This window comes from Etheostoma spectabile, unplaced genomic scaffold (assembly GCF_008692095.1).
Source record: "Etheostoma spectabile isolate EspeVRDwgs_2016 unplaced genomic scaffold, UIUC_Espe_1.0 scaffold342, whole genome shotgun sequence".
NCBI lineage: Eukaryota > Metazoa > Chordata > Actinopteri > Perciformes > Percidae > Etheostoma > Etheostoma spectabile.
In genome coordinates this window covers 693303-699260 of record NW_022605589.1, presented here as the reverse complement: position 1 = coordinate 699260, position 5958 = coordinate 693303, and the positions used below count along the sequence as shown (strand labels likewise).

The 5958-nt window shown below is 42.4% G+C and overlaps 1 protein-coding gene across 3 annotated transcripts in view; it reads right to left on the bottom strand.

Annotated features, from left to right (window-relative positions):
* Positions 1 to 5958, bottom strand: part of ppm1f (protein phosphatase, Mg2+/Mn2+ dependent, 1F) — a 134884-nt gene that overhangs the window by 13007 nt on the left and 115919 nt on the right. The gene's annotated exons all lie outside the window — the stretch shown is intronic.

Sequence of the window (5958 nt, the reverse complement as noted above, 5' to 3'; positions counted from 1 at the left end):
AAACTCGATGCTGTCATGTAAATAGTTTTAAAAATCAGCAATAAATATAACTATTTTTGATCAACTCATATCAATTGCATGCTTAAATAGCCGGAATCCGGTACTGCGGACTGGGGGAGCCTAAACCGGAAGTGGTCAGATTTAACCGGAAGTGGTTCAGGTCTCTGAAATGTGAGGGCTTTAACCGGTATGTATTTAAGCATGCAATTGATATGAGTTGATCAAAAATAGTTATATTATTGCTGATTTTAAAACTATTTACATGACAGCATCGAGTTTCAGATCAATGGTTTTGTATGGTAACAAACAAACTATATAGCCGGGGCGGCTGTGGCTAGTGGTAGAGCCTGCCAATCGGAAGGTTGGTGTTCGATCCCCGCCCCTGCGTCATGTGTCGAAGGTCCTTAGGAAAGACACGAACCCGAGTTGCCCCGTGCGCGCATCGAGTGTGAATGTGTATGAATGTTTATCTGAGAGCAGGTGGCACCTTGTACGGCAGCCCGGCCACTGTGTGTGAATGGTGAATGTTCCTGTAGATGTTAAAAGCGCTTGAACAGTGTTAAAAAAGGAAAAGCGCATTAAATACAGCACATTTACATTTACATATACAGAACGTTTTGCAACAATGAATACAACACATGCGGTTGCAATAGAGTAAAATGTAATAGCAAGATTTTTTTTAAACTTTTATTTTTTACGATAGAGTTGATTATTTAATTTTTGTTCTTTTTATTTATTTTTTATTTCCACACGTGTGTGTGTTGTGTGTGTGGTGTTGTTGTGTGTGGTGGAGTGTGAGTGTGTGGTGGTGTGTGTGTGTGTGTGTGTGCGTCGCGTGCATGCGTTGGTAAAAAAAAACCCAGCAGAGAGGGGCGGGGGGCAGCTGACGTAAAAAAAAAAAAAAAAAAATCTCCGATGGCAGAGACGCAACCGGGAGTTGCATTTAAACCGAGCAGCATGTCTGAAACCACGTTCACCAGAAATCTACTGTTTACTATGTACTAATACTACAAACCCACGTTCACCAGAAATACTGGTTACTAAGTACTATAAACCGAAGTTAAAACAAACCTGAAGCGAAGAAACCTAAACGTTACGGAACAGATCCGCAGACCCGATTGACTGCCTGCCTTACGGAGCGGGAGAGAGAGAAGAGAGAGAGAGAGAGAGAGAGAGAGAGAGAGAGGCCGAGGGAGCGCATTTCTCCATGTTCTGTGTGGTGTGTATAGAGCCGAGCGGGTTGTAGAGGGGGGGGGCGCTGTGATTACACAGAACGCTGTGCGGCCAGAGGAGTTGTATTTAATTCCGAGCACGGATATTGATCATATTACTCGTATATACTTGTAATAACGGCAAAAGTGCTTATTCCGTACCAAATACTCATTTCAGGCCGGATACTCGGATCACCCCTAGTATTTAGTCTTTGTGTTGCCCTTGTTTTGTGTCAGATCATTGTGTGTTGTTTAGGGTGTTTGTGTAAAGTTCCTGTGTTCCGTTGTTGGTATTCCTGTTCTTTTGCTTTCTGGATTTTGGGATGATTTTGATGCTGTGTTCATGATCTTTTTCTTGGTATGGATTTTATGAAATAAAATTCTCATGACAGAATGACCTAGACAGATGATCTGAACCATCAGGAACCAGCAGAGAGGGAGTACATGGAGACGTTGTCGTTCACACGGTAATTCTATCAACCGAATCAGATGCCCACTCCTGGGATCCCGAGACGTGGTTGCTGATTCACACAGCAGTGGTTAAAGAGAGACCTTGGACGTTACAACTAGCAAGGAGTTAGTTATGGTTTAGTCCACTGTCATTTGCTTTCATAGGCAAATAGATTTGCAAATCATCTGCATAGCAATGAAAAGATAGGTTGTGCTTTTCCTATATCGCCCCTATAGGCAGCATATATAAGAAAACAGAATAGGGCCAAGAATGGATCCCTGTGGTACCCCACAGAGAGAGGAGCAACTGACGGGAGAGATCACCAATCATAACAGAAAAGCTCCTATTTGACAGATAGGAGCTGAACCATTTGAGTGCCAAGCCTCTGATGCCTACACAATTCTCAAGGCGAAAGAGAGGACTGCGTGGTCCATGTGTCAAACGCCGCTGTGAGGTCTAAAAAGGACTTAAACATTTGGATTCCCGGCATCTACGGACAAGGCAATATCATTATGTAATGAGTTATGTAACTCGTGTGCTGTGACGTGATCTAAAACCAGATCGAAATTTTTCAAAAACAGAGTTTTTGTAAAAAGACTTGTAAGATTCATGAACATCAATTCACGGGCAACAGCTCTGGTGGCCATTCCTACAGTCAGCATGCCAATTGCACACACTGTGCATTGTGCTGTGTGATTAAAACTGACATTTTAAATTGGCCTTTTATTGTGGCCAGCCTAAGGCACACCTGTCCAATATCTGCTGTCTAATCAGCATCTTGATATGCTATTCATTAAATTAAATTTTATTTATAGTATCAATTCAAACAAGAGTTATCTCAAGACACTATACAGATAGACCACACTCCAGAATTTACAAGGACAACACGTTCTAGTAGTCTCCTCCCGAGCAAGCAACAGTGCGACAGTGGCGAGGAAAACTTCCTTTAGGCAGAAATCCGGTCAGAGCCAGCTCTTGGTAGGCGTCGTCTGAGGCCGGTTGGGTTATAATGAAGAGTGGCATAAAATAAAAATTTGTAGTAGCAGTTCAGAGTTCTATGGCATAGCAGACGCTGTGCAGCATTAAGGTCAGCCAGAGGACGTAGCAGGACGTAGCAGGGCACTGCAGTGTAGCAGTGAACATGGCATCACAGAACATGGAGCGGGACCAAGGCGACAGCTGCTACCCTGATTTTGGAGCCTCCCTGATCCAGGGAACATGCTGGGGAAATATGCACACCTGTGAAGTGATGGATTATCTCGGCAAAGGAGGAGTGCTCACTAACACAGATTGGTGAACAATGTTTGAGAGAAAAGCCTTTGTGCACATAGAAAAAGCCTTAGATCTTGAGTTCAGCTCATGAAAAATGGAGGCAAACGATAACACAAGGATACAAAGTTCTTTGGTTGGAATTGGCGGTTAGAGTACCCATGATGGTGCTAAATGGTAAATGTTAAAGAAAATGTGGATGGTGGATCTATTTTATCTGATGTGAAGATTGGTTCATATGGATTTCAAAAAGTTAATCATTTATGTTGGAAAGTAACTGATAAATATTTAAGAGACTTTAAAGTGTAATTTGAGAGGAGGTTTGGTGTGGTGTTTGTTTTTACCTTGTAGGACTATTTTTTTTAATGGCTAAACTATTTAGGTTGCACTGTTCAGTAACTGGGAAATGGTAAACCAAAAAAGAATATGTCCTGTGGTTCTTATCTAAAACACTGTTGGTCAATGAGATTAGCTATGACAGTCACATGGCACGTGGGCTAAAATTAAAAATAAATAATAAACATGAAGATATTACAAGAAATTGCTGAACATCATAAATAAATGGTGGTCAGATGGTAATGTTCTCCGTTGTCTTTCACTGTCCAGGATGGAAACGGAGAATGAGGATCTGGTGGCTGTATCACCTTCATGGTTGTTGCGTGTTAAGGCACTATGCTGTATCCGAGCCATTGGTAAGTCAAATCAACAACAGCAGAGAAAAACGCATGTTGGCATCCCCATTTGGGCTTAATTCATTGGCCTTTTATTCCTCCATTAAAGATGAAAACACACCAATTCGAAACAGGATGAAACTTTTGAATTATTAAAAGGATAGCCCCTTGAGATGTGACATCTAATTTTCATGGGGGTCAAAATTACAAACACTACAATCCTAGTTAATAGATTATTTGTTAGTAAAACTATCTACATTTCACTTCTTGGTGTCTCAGTCTAATGTATTTATGAGTAGATATGTTATAAATACTTTATGTGAAGAACAACATAAGGAGGAGCAGGTGGAATTAAAATATATAAAAAGGATACAATATATCTGCGTATAACACATCAGTGTTTTTTTCACATGGGGCCTGGATCCGAGTACACTTGACCAAACGTCCAGTTGTCTGATTAGTTTGAACACCATAGACTGTAAAAAAAGCATGTGGGCTACAGTTTTGAAGCCTCTCTTGTGGCAAAACAGGCTTGTATCTTGGTTTTTCGCAACCCAGATGTGACGATTTTTGACAGAGGGTGGAGTTGGGGAGGATGAAGCCTCCAAGCCAGTGTTTTTTATTGTAGAAGGGTGCGTCCAACACTAAAGGTAAGCAGGTAGACTTCAGTAAACCCAGTGAGAGATAAACTACTCAATATCAAGAAGAGAAGACGTTATGAAGAAAGAAAAATTCACCTTAAAATAGAACCATCAGCTTGCAGTTATGGCCATGCGCTGATAGGACGTGAGTTAGGAGAGCTCCCTGCTAACTTTTCAATAGACCTTAAAAAAAACTACTTAAACTTGTATTGTCTTCACTTTCGGGGCCCTTCGTATCCCTCGGTTCAAATTGACCTTTGACTTAAATGGGTTTTTTTAAAACATCCATCCATCCATCCATCCATCTTCATCCGCTTATTCGGTATTGGGTCGCGGGGCAGCAGCAGCTCCAGTAGGGGACCCCAACTTCCCTTTTCCGTGCCACCAACCAGCTCCAATGGGGGATCCGAGGCGTTCCTAGTCAGGTTGAAGTATACCTCTCTCTACCTAGTCCTGGGTCTTCCCCGAAGCCTCCTCCCAGCTGGACGTGCCGGAACACCTCCCAAGGGAGACGCCCAGGAAGCATCCTTACCAGATGTCCAAACCTCTGGCTGGTCCTTCTTTGACGCGAAGGACCTCAGCGCTCTACTCTGACGCCTCTCGGATGACTGAGCTTCTCACCCTATCTCTAGGAGACGCCAGCCCCCTCCTGAGGAACCCATTTGCCTGCCTTGTACCCTTGCTCGTTCTTGGTCATGGGCACTTCTTGTCAGAACATGCTGCAGCATTTTGGATCAGCTGAAGAGTCTTTATGGACTTTTTCAGCAGCTGATAATAAGAATTGCAGTAATCCAGCCTAGAAGTAAAAATGCATGGACTAGTTTTCTGCCATCATTTTTGACAGGATATTCCTGATTTTTGCAATATTACGTGGTGAAAGAACGGAGATCCTTCAAATTGTAATGGGGAATTAAGACTTGTTCTCTTGAATCAAGACAACAGCCAGATATCTCACAGTGGTGCTGGAGGCCAGGGTGATGACCTCAAGACAATACCATTCTCTTGGATATATGCGTCACGGAGGTGCTTAGGTCCAGCAGCAAAACTTCAGTTTTATCTGAGATTAACATTAGAAAATTACAGTCATCCAGGTTTTAATATCTCTGAAGGCACATTTGAAGTTTAGCAAACTGATTAGTTTCATCCGGCTTGATTGATAGATAAATTGAGTATTATCTGCATAACAATGAAAGTTTATGGAGTGCTTCCTGAGTAATATTGCCTAAAGAAGCATATATAAAGTGAACAGGATGGAGTGAGCCAGATCCTTGGGGACCCATGTAAACTTTGGCATGCACAGAGGATTCATCGTTAAACATGAACAAACTGAGATCAATCTGATAAATAGGACTTAAACCAGCTAGAGCAGTCCCTGTTTGCAAGATGGCGCTGTGTCGTGCGGCAGCCTGTTGCAGCAGCTCCTGATTGTATGCGTGTTTGTGTGTTTTTAGCACTTATTTTTATTTTATTTTATTCTTTAGGGTGTAAATCGTGCAAACGATGGGCCTGCGAATTTCGGAACTTTTCTTTTAGTTTTATTTACTTTGGTCGTGTTTTGTACTACTGTTACCACAAGGCACCGGGACTATTGTTACACACGCGCATCAGCTGATGCGTGTTGGGACCTGTGCTGCTGACGAGGGCCACAACCTTAAATCCTGAAGGAGCTACGAAGGAGCGCCGGGTTGCAGGGAGGAATAAAACGTAAGGAACAA